Source organism: Mandrillus leucophaeus, unplaced genomic scaffold (genome assembly GCF_000951045.1).
Source record: "Mandrillus leucophaeus isolate KB7577 unplaced genomic scaffold, Mleu.le_1.0 Scaffold625, whole genome shotgun sequence".
Classification (NCBI taxonomy): Eukaryota; Metazoa; Chordata; class Mammalia; order Primates; family Cercopithecidae; genus Mandrillus; species Mandrillus leucophaeus.
The window spans coordinates 377,188-392,382 of NW_012106753.1; positions in this window are offsets into that span (position 1 = coordinate 377,188).

Here is a 15,195-nt window from a genome sequence, read left to right on the forward strand (position 1 = left end):
ATATTTTTGTAATCAAATGAGACTAGGACTTTAAAACATGGGCCTACAGAGTATTTTATTCCATATCCTTTGCCTTAAAATTAGAAAACATAAATGTTAGTTTAAAATTACTGTGAAATATGTGAACTAACTAGTTTATTAAACACATACATTAATGAAACAATTGTTCATTGTCCTATGATTTTATATGGGAAAATTCTATATGTGCACACAATGACAACTCCTGGATATCCTTGATGTAACAATGCTTTTTAATCCTTCTATAGCTAATGACAATCATTTTGTAGAATAAAACTTTGCAAACTATTAAGGACCAATTAATGTATTTCAGGAATAGCATAAATTGAACTCTATTAATATTACTTAACATAAGAAACTGAGTATGCTATCACTTGTTTCTTTGAACATGAAGAATTTACACATATAATGAATCAATTAAACACCTCAGCAGTGAGTTATCAAAACCACTATTCAGAGCAAGCCCTTCAGTCATGTATTCACTCAAGAAATATTTATTGAACATATCTTTGTGCTAAGCATTCCTAGGAACTAGGGAGTACATTTATACCAGAAACTATGCAATGCAGCCTTCTTCCCTCATGTAACTTTAATTGTAAGTTATGTGACTTTTACCTAGGATGTGTGTGAGTATATGTTGAGGATTGGTGACAAATGGGTACAAAAAGCAGTCGATCTAAATGATTTTTAACCCCATCAAAATACAAAATTAATGTTTCTTTATAACAATCTGATCAATTATACTCACATAGTCTCCTCTAATCTTTAATATTTTTATTAATTTGGGGTAGTCAGAAAAAAAGTTGCTTCTACATTTTATTCCCCATGATATTACCCATAGAACCATCTAAAAGAACTTAGTGTTTAAAAATTCGAGTGGGTTAAAAAGCTATAAATATGTTGATATGATTTGGCTCTGTGTCCCTACCCAAATCTCATCTCAAATTGTAATCCCTATGTGTCAAAGGAGGGACCTAGTGGGAAGTGATTGGATCATGGGAGTGGTTTTCTCCATGTTCTTCTCATGATAGTGAGTTCTCATGTGATCTGATGGTTTAAAGATGTGGCACTTCCCTTTCCTCTTTCTCTCTTTCCTGTTGCCATGTAATATGTGCCTTGCTTCCTCTTTGCCTTCCACCATGATTGTAAGCTTCTTGAGGTCTCCCAAGCCATGTGCAACTGTGAGTCAATGAAACCTCTTTTCTTCATAAATTACCCAGTCTCTGGTAGAATGTTTATAGCAGTGTGAAAACAGATTAATACATAAGTCGGCACGATTCTAAACACAGATCTAACTACAGTTAACTTTTGAACAATGCAGGAGTTGGAGTGCCAATCCCAAACATAGTAGAAAATTTATGTATAACTTCTGATGCCCTCAAAACTTAACTGCTAATGGCCCATTGTTAATCAGAAGCCTTACTGATAACATAGTTGATAACAGCATATTTTGCATGTCATCTCTATTATATGTTGTGTTCTTTTAGTAAATTAAGCTAGAGAAAAGAACATATTATTGGGAAAAACATGAAGGAGAGAAAATACATTTACTGAACTGTATGGTATTTATCAATAATGCAGATTTATTTCATCTATTTATAAAATATATCTTCTATCTGAAATGGTGGGCAAAAGCAGCTACAGATCTCAGTCTACAGTACACATCAAGCAATTCAACATTTTTTGTGCTTTTTGAGAGCACTTCTAGAATCATTAATGGCATTTTGTCCCATGGTGTTATTCAAGGTTTATGGTATTATACTAAAAACAGTGAAAAATACTTGAAACTGTGAGAGATCACATTTTACTGCCATACCCAATTTACTGAGGACATGAACTGCTCACGTAGAAATGGTGAGATTCACACAGCATTTTAAGCAGATACTTGAAACACCTGAGTTTGCCACAAGAGCAACAGGAAGTAACTATAAAAGTATTACAGTAGCACAACATGTACTAGAGTTATTTCTATGCAGTCATAATTTAATACAGAGGTTTTACTTCTGTTTAAATTTATCTTGACTGAGAATGGTGCCAAGTACAGTCGGTGTTTGTGTGCATAAGTTTTGATAAATTTTAACTTTTAGTGATACATTCGTATGTTTCATTGTAGAAAACCATAAAATAGACTCGAATCTACATATATTTTATGGATTAATAGCTACCTTTTATTGTTTTGATATTTCAGGTTACATTGTTCAACTGTGAGTTTTTTCAAATTTTTGCCAATCTGCAAAAACTTTTCAAATGTATTTTTTGAAAAAACTCCATGTGTAAGTGGACCCATACAGTTCAAACTCATGTCGTTCAAACTCAACTGTATTATATACAGTAATTTACTCTTACAATAAAGTAAGCTAAGAAGAGAAAATGTTATTAAGAAAATCATAAGGAAGAAAAAATACATTTACTAGTCATTAAATAGAAATGTACCATCATAAAGATCTCCATCTTTATCCTCCTCACATTTAGAAGGCTGATAAGGAGGAGGAACAGAAGGGGTTGGTCTTGCTGTGTCAGGGGTGGCAAAGACAGAAGAAAACTGATGTGTAATTGGAACCATGCAGTTCAATCCTGTGTTTTCCCAGGGTCAATTATTTATTTTATTTGCTTGTTACAGCTTATTAATGAACTGAAGACATACAATTAGCACAATGAGTTTAAAGACATCTACACATAACCCACTATTAATTTTGTTTAGTTCTTTAATTTAATTTTTAAATTTAAATATATAGTTTCTAGGGCATTATCTAATTATTACTAGTTACAGCAATTAGCAGAATATCAAGAATTAGAAAATCAGACTTTATAGATGCAGTTAAATCATGCAGTTTATATAATGTAGAACTTTGCATTCAAATGGAGTATCAGGCATACATGTAAAACTAAGATGAAGGTGAAAGGGAGTTTTATTAAGACATTTATCTCCCTAAGAAAGGCAAAATCTTGGCCTTGGCAGCTTCTCAAATTTTTATTAAGAGACTATAAAATGTGGACAAGATTTTATGTTGTCAAAATATCAATTTTAATGCTTTGCATGGAATTTCCACTGTAAAGCTTAAATTTGAATTGCATGATCTACTATCAAATTATGTACAAAGAGCTAGATATCCTTCAGGTGTATCTGACCCTTATGTTTGATAAATATCTCCCCAAATTTTAATGTAGTTATTTATTTTGGAGGACATACAATAAAATTTCAATTATTTTTGTGTCCTTATGCTTGTCTGCAAAGACAATTTATTTATTGCTATCATATTAAATTACAGCAATTACTTTGATTTATTTTGTTATTAAATTTTGAATTGCACCATTTATACTTTTAAGATCATTTTCTAAAAGTTGGCAAATCTTGTAAAATAGCATTTACAAAGGGTGAAAAATGAACAAGCTTTTATTTCTTGAAAATAAAATATAAAAGCTATAAATTTACTATATGACTATATATTTATCTTATTTTAAATTTATTCCCATTAGTCTATTAGGTTTTTGAAGTGCTGGTTTTGTTCCATACTCTGTGTGTGTTATACCCAGGTAATCAATTCTATCTTAAAGAATATATGTTCAAGGAAGGGTAGAGTCATGAATAATAGAGATAATATTGAAAATATTAAACTCTAGGATTTTGATTTTCATTTTTCTCCCATATCTTCTTTCTTTCTTTTCTTTTTTAGCAACAATTTTATCATTTGAGGTGTAGAAAAAGTAGAAGAGTAGATGTTAACTCCTGAAAAAGAAAGATAAAGTACAACCTTTATAGGAACAGATAGTAAAAGAAGCCATTTACTTGAGCAGTAGGGGTAAAAAGGAACAGAGGAGGTCAAGGGTTACAGAAGCAACCAGTGAGATAGATACATATCCTTCCACTCCTATAATCTGCAAAGCACATTTTTAAACATTTGAAAAACAGAAACAAAACAACAGCACAAAACAAATCACTTCAGCTGGTTAGCTATGCAGTCCCTTGGCCATTAGCATTATGATGAAATTGGTAAAAAAGCTTGCAATGTTGGTTGGATAAGCCTCGGTAGGTTCCCTATCTTTCCTAGTCTTCCCTGTATGTTATTTTTATTTTACAAATATTAAAACAAAAACCAAAGATAATTCTTAGGCTTTCTCTTTATTTTAATCACTCGCTTCTTAGCTTCTCCCCACTCACCTTAGGATAATTCCTGTTCTAATAACTGAAGAAATTTCTCCCAGTCTCCTAAATCCTCTGTCTGGTTTGAAATCCTGAAGTTGGGTAGGAAGATGTTTTGGTCTATCTACCAAATAGTGGTGTTAGTATTCATTATAATTCAATCTCTTCTTCCTTCTTAATCCGGAATGAAATATTGGAGCTTTGTTTGAATGAGAGAGTTAAGTACAGGGATTTTTAAAGAAGAGGTTGTGGGTTCAAGTACAGACTCATGGGGTATGAATATATGTTATCATTGTTAGCACTCCCAAGCCCATACTAAATGTATATTTATCCTTTCTCAAATATTTGGTTGCACTTTCTGAAAAGTTTATGTAGTTATACCTATAAAAAATCAGGGTAACTTACTTGAGAGTAACTAAAATGATTTCTAATTATACTCCTGTTTAGCTTGTATGTTAAAATGTCATAGTCAATTCTGCTCAAGATAAAAGAAAATTGAGAGAGTCATTACCATTTTGAAAAAAGACCAGGACATAGATTTATAGCAGAAAAGAAAACCATTAAGTAGATGAGATCAATAGATGTCAAGCGCATGAGGGATTCTTGTGACACCTTAAGAAAAGAAGAGCCTTTAACTATAGACATAAGGATTTATAAATGTAATCTAAAAGGCTTCTCATTTAATTGACAAAGAAAATCTAAAAGCCTGGAAAAAGATAAGTATTAGATCATGAATTGCAAAATGCCATATGCTATCTTAGAAAGGGTCTAATTCATAAGTATATTCTTGGTTGAACTGAAATTGAATGTCTCTACAAAAATAGATTATGGTTGTCTTAAAAACTTTATTCAATTACTTATTCCGTATATAATGTCAGAAAACAATCGCATATTCAATTCCATTTGGAACTATGTATAAGTTTATATAATATATTCTCATAATTAAATTCTTGAAATAATCTTTAAATATTAACTTAATATTTCTTCCTGACTTTCAGCTGATTTAAATTTGCCTACATGATGTCAATCCTTTAACCTTTGACTTTGTTTTAAAGTTATTAATTTCTAATGTGATAAATTTTAAGAAAACTTAATAATTAATATAAACTATTGAATATTAACTAATGTATTCACCCTCTCTAACATCAGTGTCCTAATTAATAAAATGAGGGAGGTGATCTAGATTATACTTAAAGTTCCTTCTGTTCCTAAGATTATTGAAGTTTATGAAATGTGCTTGCTTTGAAAAGTTATAAATCAGCAAGGAATTGATTAGATCCTTTTTTCCAGCTCTCTTAATATTCATTGAAAATTAGACCTTAAAAATTATAAAATTTTCAAAACATGAGACATGTTTTGAAATAATTTTCGGTTTATATATTACAGAAGTGATAAAGAGTAGTTTAATAGAATAATAATAATTTTTAAAATGAACTGATATAAAGAAGGATGTTCTCAAATGCTCATTTATTAAATATGATACAAAACAAATAGTAAGCATAGAGACAAATTCCTTATTCCACTCTAATATTGCTGTTAGAGTGAGCTTGTATAGGGAAAAGGAAATTGATCAATGAAGATTGCTCTTGTGGTCATTTGGAGACTTTGAACTGTACAAAGACAGATTTTCAGGCATATAGGTTGAAAGACTCCAGATAATATGTATCTCATAATTGGATATGTTCTTATGTGCCTGTTTACATTGATGAGTTTCACCTGTGGCTCATATACCAGTAAATGATAGAAGGGTAATTGTGTAAATTGGATCTTGGTTCAATTTATTTCTCTGACTCTACTTATTTCCTTTTTTTTAAAAAAAAAAAAATTGGTTTGTATTTTCTTTCATTCCCTCATCTTTACTGATGCATAACTGACAAATATTGTATATATTTAAGGTGTATTTCATAATAATTCCATGTATGTGTATGTTGTGAAGTGATTACCATAATCAAATTAATTAACACATCCATCACCTCACATAGTTACCATTTAGTTCCTGTGTTGTGGAAACACTAAAGACCTACTCTCAGCAAATTTCAGGTTACAAATAGAGTTTCGTTGACTATAGTCACCATGTTGTACATTAAATCCTCAGAACTTATTCATTGTGTAACAGAAAGTTGTATCCTTTGACAAACAACTATCAATTTTCTCCATCCCACAATCTTTGATCAACACCATTCTATTCCTTGCTTCTATGAGTTTGACATTTTTAGATTCCACATGTAACTGAGATAATGTGGTATTTGTCTTTCTGTGTTTGGTTTATTTCACTTAGCATAATGTCTTCCTGTTCATCAATGTTGTTACAAATGTCATGATTCTCTTCTTTTTTTATGGCTGAATGATATACTATTGTGTGTTTGAGTATGTGTGTGTAACTTTTTTTTTTTTTTTTTTGAGATGGAGTCTCACTCTGTCTCCCAGGCTGGAGTGCAGTGGCACTCACTGCAAGCTCCGCCTCCCAGGTTCACACCATTCTCCTACCTCAGTCTCCCAAGTAGCTGCAACTACAGGTGCCCGCCACCACGCCTGGCTAATTTTTTTGTACTTTTAGTAGAGACGGGTTTCACCGTGTTAGCCAGGATGGTCTTGATCTCCTGACCTCGTGATCTGCCCACCTCGGCCTCCCAAAGTGCTGGGACCACAGGTGTGAACCACTGTGCCCAGCCGTAACATTTTCTTTATCCATTCATCCATTAATGGACACTTAGATTAATGCCATACCTTGGCTACTGTGAATAATGTTACAATAAATATGGGAGTGCAAATATCTCTTTTAGATTCTGTTTTCAATTAATTTGGATAAATATCCAGAAATAGGATTGCCAGATCATTTAGCAGTTCTGTTTCTAAATTTTGAGAAACTCCTATATTGTTTTTTCATAGTGTCTAGTTATTTTTCACATTAAGTACCCATTTTACAATTCTTGTTTGTTTCATAGTTTTCTATCATAATTTTAGTTATACGTGTAGTTTTAAAATCTCCCAGTTTTATGTCTCTTGTCATTTCAGTGATAATATACTTTATTTCACAGGTCATGCAAAAGATGGACTGTCTGATTGAGTAGAAATTGTTTCTAGCTAATGTTAAGTTTTTTATCTATGTGTACCTTTAATTTTTAAAAATATATTATCCCACCTGCTTCTATGTGGTTTAATTTTAAAGACACATTTATTTCTCAAATAAAAACCTACCTGGTAGTCCATTTCTTAATTTCAGAAATTCCATCTAAATTTTTTAAAATGGTGTATTAAATGATTTTAAGCCACTAAATGATTAAGTAAAATACTAAACAATCAAAGCCAAAGCAAGTGTAGAATACTTTTATTTATAACTTCAGGCAGAAATTGATCTATTGAGAAGTACATTCTCCAAATAGTAGCTGAGTCTGTAATGGCCATATATAAGAATTTTATAATACAAAGAAAAATGTCTCTGTTTTTGATGAAATATTTTTAAGAGACTGATTATGGCTCAGACCTCTCCTTCCAATGGGTAATTCTGATCAGAGTAACATTTAATTGATAGGCATGTATTTTGAAGAGCTGATATTCTTTATCGATGTGTCCTGTATTTATAAACTTTCCTACTTGCTAAAAGTTAATTCTAACCCTAATATTAATAATTAGGGTACTTCAAAATCATTCACAGACATTCATAGAGCTGCCAAAAATTTGAGTTACTTAACATGAATATTCATAGTTCAGGGAGAATAATGTGGTATTCTGACTTCTGCTTTAACCCCCATTCTGTATACAAGTGGTTCTTTATGGTTCATTTAGTTTCCCACTCTGAACATTGTTCTTCTTTTTGTTGGTTATTTCACTCTTCACAATGACCATCCAGCATGGTGTTGAAGGGCTGTCTAATGTTTCTAAGATATCTCACAAGAATGCTGTGAGATATCTTATGGAAAATAAAAGTTTTCTAGATAACATTTGTTCAGGCATAACTTATGCTGTCCTTCAGTTCAGTATTATGAATCAACAATAGAAAACATTCATAAAAAGGAAAAGTTGTCAATCTGTACATGAGGCTGCTCTGTAAAGTCTGAAGTCACATCTGTAGTATGTTTTGAAGCTATGTAAAAACTGAAGAAATGGCTACATTTGTGGATTCATGAGAATAACTTTTTTTTTTTTTTTTTAAAGTATAGTAAGACCAAAAGCCAAAGACATTTGTAGTAATGAGACCTGGAGTCACGAAAAAATGTTAAACACTTTTGAAAGCTGACTGGCTTACACATCTGGAAAGGTAATAGGGCACACACACAAAATGTTAAACTTGCAGGTGCAGATAAGTAGGCTGGGGAGGAATTTTAAGATACCTGCTAAGTGCTATACGGGAAAAATGTATGGAGCGACAGGTTTTCCACACTGATGAGACTGGCTTGTTTTAAAAACATATTGGCAATCAAACATATACTAAGGCAAATAGCATTTTGTTTGACAAAAGGTGACCAGAGGCTTGCAGGGGCCTAATCTTGCATTTTCTCAAGATGCAGTAGCTCAGTATTCACAAATTCAGTGTTTGTGGTGATTTTCTAAAACTTAAGTGCTGCAAATAATGAGAATTAGCTATACATAACATTTCTTTATTCTACAGTAATGAGTAGTAGCCTTTCAATATAAATATCTACTATTGTTCTTGGATAAGTATTTTCTCAAATTTATTAATATATCATAGAAATAATAAGGATATAAATGTACTAGACTTTGAATGACATATATAAACATTTAAAATATAGTAATATGTATATCTTAGATTGCCACAAAGTCAAGATTGTACACATCTTCTCCAAGCAGACATCTTTTATTACTATTTCAGGTAAAATTTCTGTAAATATTAATGTAACAATTGATTTTGGAAAGTATATTATATACAGGATATGTTATCCCATCTTTGAATCATTAATTGGATAAAGATGGTGGGGATTTACTTAACATTATTTAACCAGATTTTCAAACATATGACCATTAACTGTTTGAAACAACATCTACCAATGAGCAGTAGGAGTCATGTATGTGAAAAAGGAGCAAATCAAAACAATTTGGGGAAAAACAGATTCAATTTTCTTTAACATATAAATTGAGGCATTTGAAACCCTTTTGTTAAATTATCCGTTGCATAATGATTTCTTCATAATGAATATCAATGTATTCTGATTAGTTTTAAGTAAATATTTTTCTCTCTATAAATTACCAAAGCAAACATCTTTTTTATTTTGGGTTTTTAACCTCTGTGTAGAAATTTTAAATCTTTATTTTAATTTTCTCCATGCATAGTAATTTTTCAAGTCTTCAGATCTTATAACATTTGTATTTGTATTCTAAAATATTTCCAGTTATTATCTATTTAGTTATTAAAGAAATCAGTACTCTAGTTATTAAAGAAATCAGCACAGTAATACTGTGGATAGAAGCCTTATTCAGTTATGTATTATTATGCTTGCTGCACAATTACAATAAAGAAACCAACAATAAAATTTCAAATCTTGACATCGTGGATATTTTATGCTGTTTTCTATTCTAATGCTAAATGTGGCTCTGCTAAATAGATATATAATACATTCCCTAAGAGGTTAAGCATTTGACTAATCCAGCTATCTCTTTCAGTTTTATGTTTTAATTTGATGCATTGTCCTTTTGACATGAGTGAATTAACATATGCAATTCAAATGCTCGTCTAGAGTTGAAGCTATAACTATGATCAACATTAAGTGTTTTATACATGTGATGACCTTACATTTGAAGTATGCTTTATTTTCCGTATTTGTTGCCTATGATATCTACAGGATTTTTTTTTTTTTTTTTGAGGTATATTTATGATTATCTCAATTTGGGAAATGAAATAAAGCAATCAAATGACAGCATGAAAGTAATGTCAAATGATAAAAATTCAACAGATTAAGGCTAATTTCTTTTTTAAAGTATTTTAAAACTTTATTTTCAGAGAGTAGTTTTATTGAAAACAAAAATTGGGGCTGGGCGCGGTGTCTCATGCCTGTAATCTCAGCACTTTGGGAGGCCGAGGCGGGCGGATCTCGAGGTCAGGAGATGAAGACCATCCTGGCTAACATAGTGAAACCCCATCTCTACTAAAAATACAAAAAAATTAGCCAGCGTGGTGGTGGGCGCCTGTAGTCCCAGCTACTCGGGAGGTGAGGCAGGAGAATGGCGTAGGAGAATGGCGTGAGGCGGAGCTTGCAGTGAGCCGAGATTGTGCCACTGCTCTCCAGCCTGGGCGACAGAGCAAGATTCCGTCTCGAAAAAAAAGAAAAAAAGAAAACAAAACAAAAATTGAAAGGTAAAGAGAGAGCCCATTTACCCTGTGCTCCTCATGAGCACATTTCCTCATTAATAACACGCCCCACATAGTGGCACATTTGTTGTAATTGAAGAACTACGTTGACACATCAGTATTACCCAAAGTTCATAGTTTACATTACGGTTCATTCTTGGTGTTACACAATCTATGGGTTTGGAGAAATGAATAATAAGTATCCACCACTATAGTATCACATAGAATGTTTTACTTATCATAAAAATAGTCTGTGCTCTGCCTATTCCCCCTTGCCACAATTCCTGGCAACCATTGATTTTTTTTTTTTTTAATCATTGAAGTTCTGTCTTTTTCAGAATGTCACATAGTTTAAATAATACAGCATTCAGCCTTTTTCAGATTAGCTACTTTCACTTAGTACTATGTATTTAAGGTTTCTCTATGTCTTTTTATGGTTTGATAGCTTATTTATTTTTAGCACTGAATGATATTCCATGTCTAGAGGTACTAGAGTTTATTCATTCACCTACTGAAAGAGATTTTGTTTGCTTGCTTCCAAGTTTTAGCAATTATGAATAAGGCTGCATAACAATCTGTGTGAATAATTTTTATGTAAAAAAATTTCAGCTTCTTTGGGTAAATATTATGGGGTATAATTGAAGTATTGTATAGAACATATAGAATATGTTTGGTTTTGTAAGAAATTGCAAAACTGTTTTTCTAAAGTGGCTGTATCATTTTACAATCTTAACAGAAATGAGTGAGAATTCCTGGTGCTCCACATCCTTGAAAGCATCTGGAGTTCTCTGTGTTTTAAAATTTGCCCATTCTAATTGGTGTGTAAATGGTGTCTCACTCTTGGTTAGATTCTCATTTTCTTGATGACATATGATATGAAGCAAATTTTTATGTGGTTATTCAATATGTGTACATCTTTGGTGAACTGTCTATTAGTGTTCTGGGACCATTTTTTCATCAGATTTTTTGTTGTTGTTGTTCTTGTTCTCTTTTTGTTTAGTATTAAGAGTTCTTTGTATAGTTTGAATAAGAGCTCTTAATGTGTCTTTTGCAAATATATTCTCCAAGTTTGTGGCTTTTTCTTTTCATTCTGTTTATTAATTTTTGCAGGGAAGTTTTTAATTTCAATAAAGTCCTGCTTATCAATTATTTCTTTCATGGATCAAATTTTCTTGTATTTTAAACAGTCATTTTCATACTCAAGGTCATCACAGTTTTCTCCTTTATAATATTCTAAGAGATTTAAAGTTTTGTATTTTCCATTTAGATCTATGATTCATTTTGGGTAAATCCTGGATAGGCAAAAATAACAAATGTCCACTTCACCTAGACAAAGGAATATGACCCAAGTTAGTCGATAATTAAATCATCTAAAATTTTAAATGCTAAGCAGAGTAATTCAGAATCAAGAGGAAAACTGTGGAATAAAAAACTATGAAAAATACTATAGAACAATATATTTTGCCTGAAACAGAAGGTACACTAGTTTCTGAACTATTTCTAAAATTTATTAATCTGTTCCCAGAAAATGTTGTGTGCAACCACCACGTAACTCTCAGAATACTTTGTTTTTTGCTGAACTATACATAGTTGACTTTGGTGTCTATAATTCAAGAACTAATTAATTGCTTTGTGATATGCTGCCTGATATGGTTAGGCTTTTTGTCTCCATTCAAATCTCATCTTGAATTGTAATTTCCAGGTGTTTATGGAGAGAGCTGGTGGGAAGTGACTGGATTATGGCGGCAGTTTTCCCCATGCTGTTCTCATGATAGTGAATGAATTCTCAGGAGATTTGATGGTTTTATAAATTGTAGTTTTTCCTGCACTTGCACTTGCTCTCTCTCAACCCCCGCCATGTAAGATGTGCCTCTTCCCCTTCTGCTATAATTCTAAGTTTCCTGAGGCCTCCCCAGCCATGTGGAACTGTGAGTCAGTTAAACCACTTTTCTTCATAAATTACTCAGTCTTGGGCAGTTTTTTATAGCAGTGTGAAAACTGACTAATACAGTAAGTTGGTACCACAGAGAGTGGGGCACTGCTAAGATACTTGAAAATGTGGAAGCAACTTTGGAATTGGGTAATGGGCAGAGGTTGGGACAGTTTAGAGGGCTCAGGATAAGATAGGAAGATGGGAAAGCTTGCAACTTTCTAGGGACATATTAAACAGTGTTGACCAAAATGCTGATAGTGATGTGAACAATGAAGTCCAGGCTGAGGTGGTCTCAGCTGGAGATGAGGAATTTATTGGGAGCTGGAGTAAGGGTCACTCATGCTATTCTTTAACAGAGACTGGTGGCATTTTTGCCCCTGCCCTAGAAATCTGTGGAACGTCGACCTTGAGAGACATGATTTAGGGTATCTGGTGAAAGAAATGTCTAAGCAGCAAAGGATTTACCAGGTGACCTGGTTGATTTTCAAAGTGTCCAGTCTTCTGCATTCACAAAGAGATGGGTTGAAATTGGAACTTACGTTTGAAAGGGAAACAGAGCATATAAGTTAGGAAAATTTGCAGCCTGACCATGTAGTAGAAAAGTAAAATGCATTTTCTGTGGAGTAATGCAAGCTAGCTGCAGAAATTTTTTTTGAGTAACGTGGAGCTGAATGTTAACAGCCAAAACAATGAGAAAAATGTCTCCAGGGCATGTTAAAGACCTTCATGGCAGCACCTCCCATCACAGGCCCAAAAGTCTAGAAGGAAAAAATGGTTTCTTGGGCCAGACCTGGGGCCTCACTACTGCTCTGTGCAACCTTTGGACTTGGCACCCTGCATCCCAGCCCTGGCTAAAATGAGTCAGCATAGAGCTCAGGCTGTTGCTTCAGAGGGTGCGAGCCCCAATCCCTGGTGGCTTCCATGTGGTATTGTGCCTGTGGGTGCACAGAAGTCAAGAACTGAGGTTTGGGAACCTCTGCCTGGATTTCCGAGAATGTATGAAAATGCCTAGATATCCTGCAGAAATTTGCTGCAGGGCAGAGCCCCCATGGAGAACCTCTGCTAGGGCAGTGCAGAAGGAAAATGCAGGGTCAGAGTTCCCACACAGAGTCCCCACTGGGGCACTGCCTAGTGAAGCTATGAGAAGAGGGCCAGCATCCTCCAGACCCCAGAATGGTAGATCCACCAACAGCTTGCACTGTGTTCCTGGAAAAGCTGCAGACACTCAATGACAGACTGTGAAAGCATCTGAGAGGGAGACTGTACCCTGCAAAGACATAGGAGTGAAGCTGTCCAAGGCTGTGGGAGCCTACCCTTTGCATCAGCATGACCTGCATGTGAGACATGGAATCAAAGGTGACTATTTTGGAACTTTCAGATTTAATGTAGCCCCTTCTCTTTGACCAACTTATTTCTTTTGGAATGGGAGCATTTATCCAATTCCTGTACCATCATTGTATCTTGGGAGTAACTAACTTGTTTTTGATTTTACAGTCTCATCCTCAAAAGGGACTTGCCTTGTCTTAGATGAGACATTGGACTTTGAAATTAATGCTGAAACTAGTTGACATGGGAGGACTGTTAGGAAGGTATGATTGATTTTGAAATATGAGGACATGAGGTTTGGAGGGGCCAGGAGTGGAATGATATGGTTAGGCTTTGTTTCCCTACCTAAAACTCAACTTGAATTGTAACACCTAAGGGTTTAGGAAGAGACCTGGTGGGAAGAGACTGGATTCTGGGGGCAGTTTCCCCCATCCTGTTCTCGTGATACTAACTGAATTCTCACAAGATATAATGGTTTTATAAGTGGTAGTTTTTCCTGTGTTTGCACTTGCTCTCGCTTGCCTGCTGCCATGTAAAACATGCCTCTTCCTCTTCTGCCATGATTGTATGTTTCCTTAGGCATCCCCAACCATGCAGAACTGTGACTCAATTAAACCTCTTTTCCTTATGAATTACCCACTCTTGGGTAGTTCTTTATAACAATATGAGAATGAACGAATACACTGCCTTATCCTTTACTTGTTAATTTATAATACACTTGTTTTGATCTTGTTTTATGCTAGATTTTTCTAAGATGTTTGGGCTATGACATGGACAAATCATTTTAAACAAAGATAAATATTCATTCCCATGAGAAATCTCAGAGTCTCAGAAAAGGTTGTTTGTATGTACATCTTTAAAATATGCCTATCTCATATTAAACAAAGTAAATAATTTTACTTTTTGGATGTGGAAAACCTATTCATCTTTTAGAATTCTAGAACACACCAGAATAAATCTTGGATAAAGATGTCTAAACAAAAATGGGCTAATGTTTAGATGAGATCAGATGCATTCAGGGTGGAATGGCCATATACAGAAGTACTAATGTTTCAAATGAGATCTTAATTTTTATTCTAGTGTTACATTTTAAAATCACTATAGAGACAGATTTCTTACTATTGATTCACATCTAGATGCAAGTAAGAATTATTTACCGGCATATTCTTTCAAAGGAAGAAATACATCCTTTTTGGAAAAAAAGATCTGATGAAGCCTGACAGATCTACAGTGTGGTTGAACAAAAACCTCCATTTTTGGTTTTTCTACTAAAGAAACTTTATACTGTAAAATAAGACAGCAAAGAAAATGACAAATCTTCCCATATTGTACCACTCTTATGTTCATGCATTTTGTTTTCATAGATAAAGACTCCTTAAAGAGTGCAGATAACATTTTAAAATATGGAGAATTAAAATTTGCCCAATAGCTTTTTGCTATATATAAATCTTTAGTATTTTAAAAATTATTCTA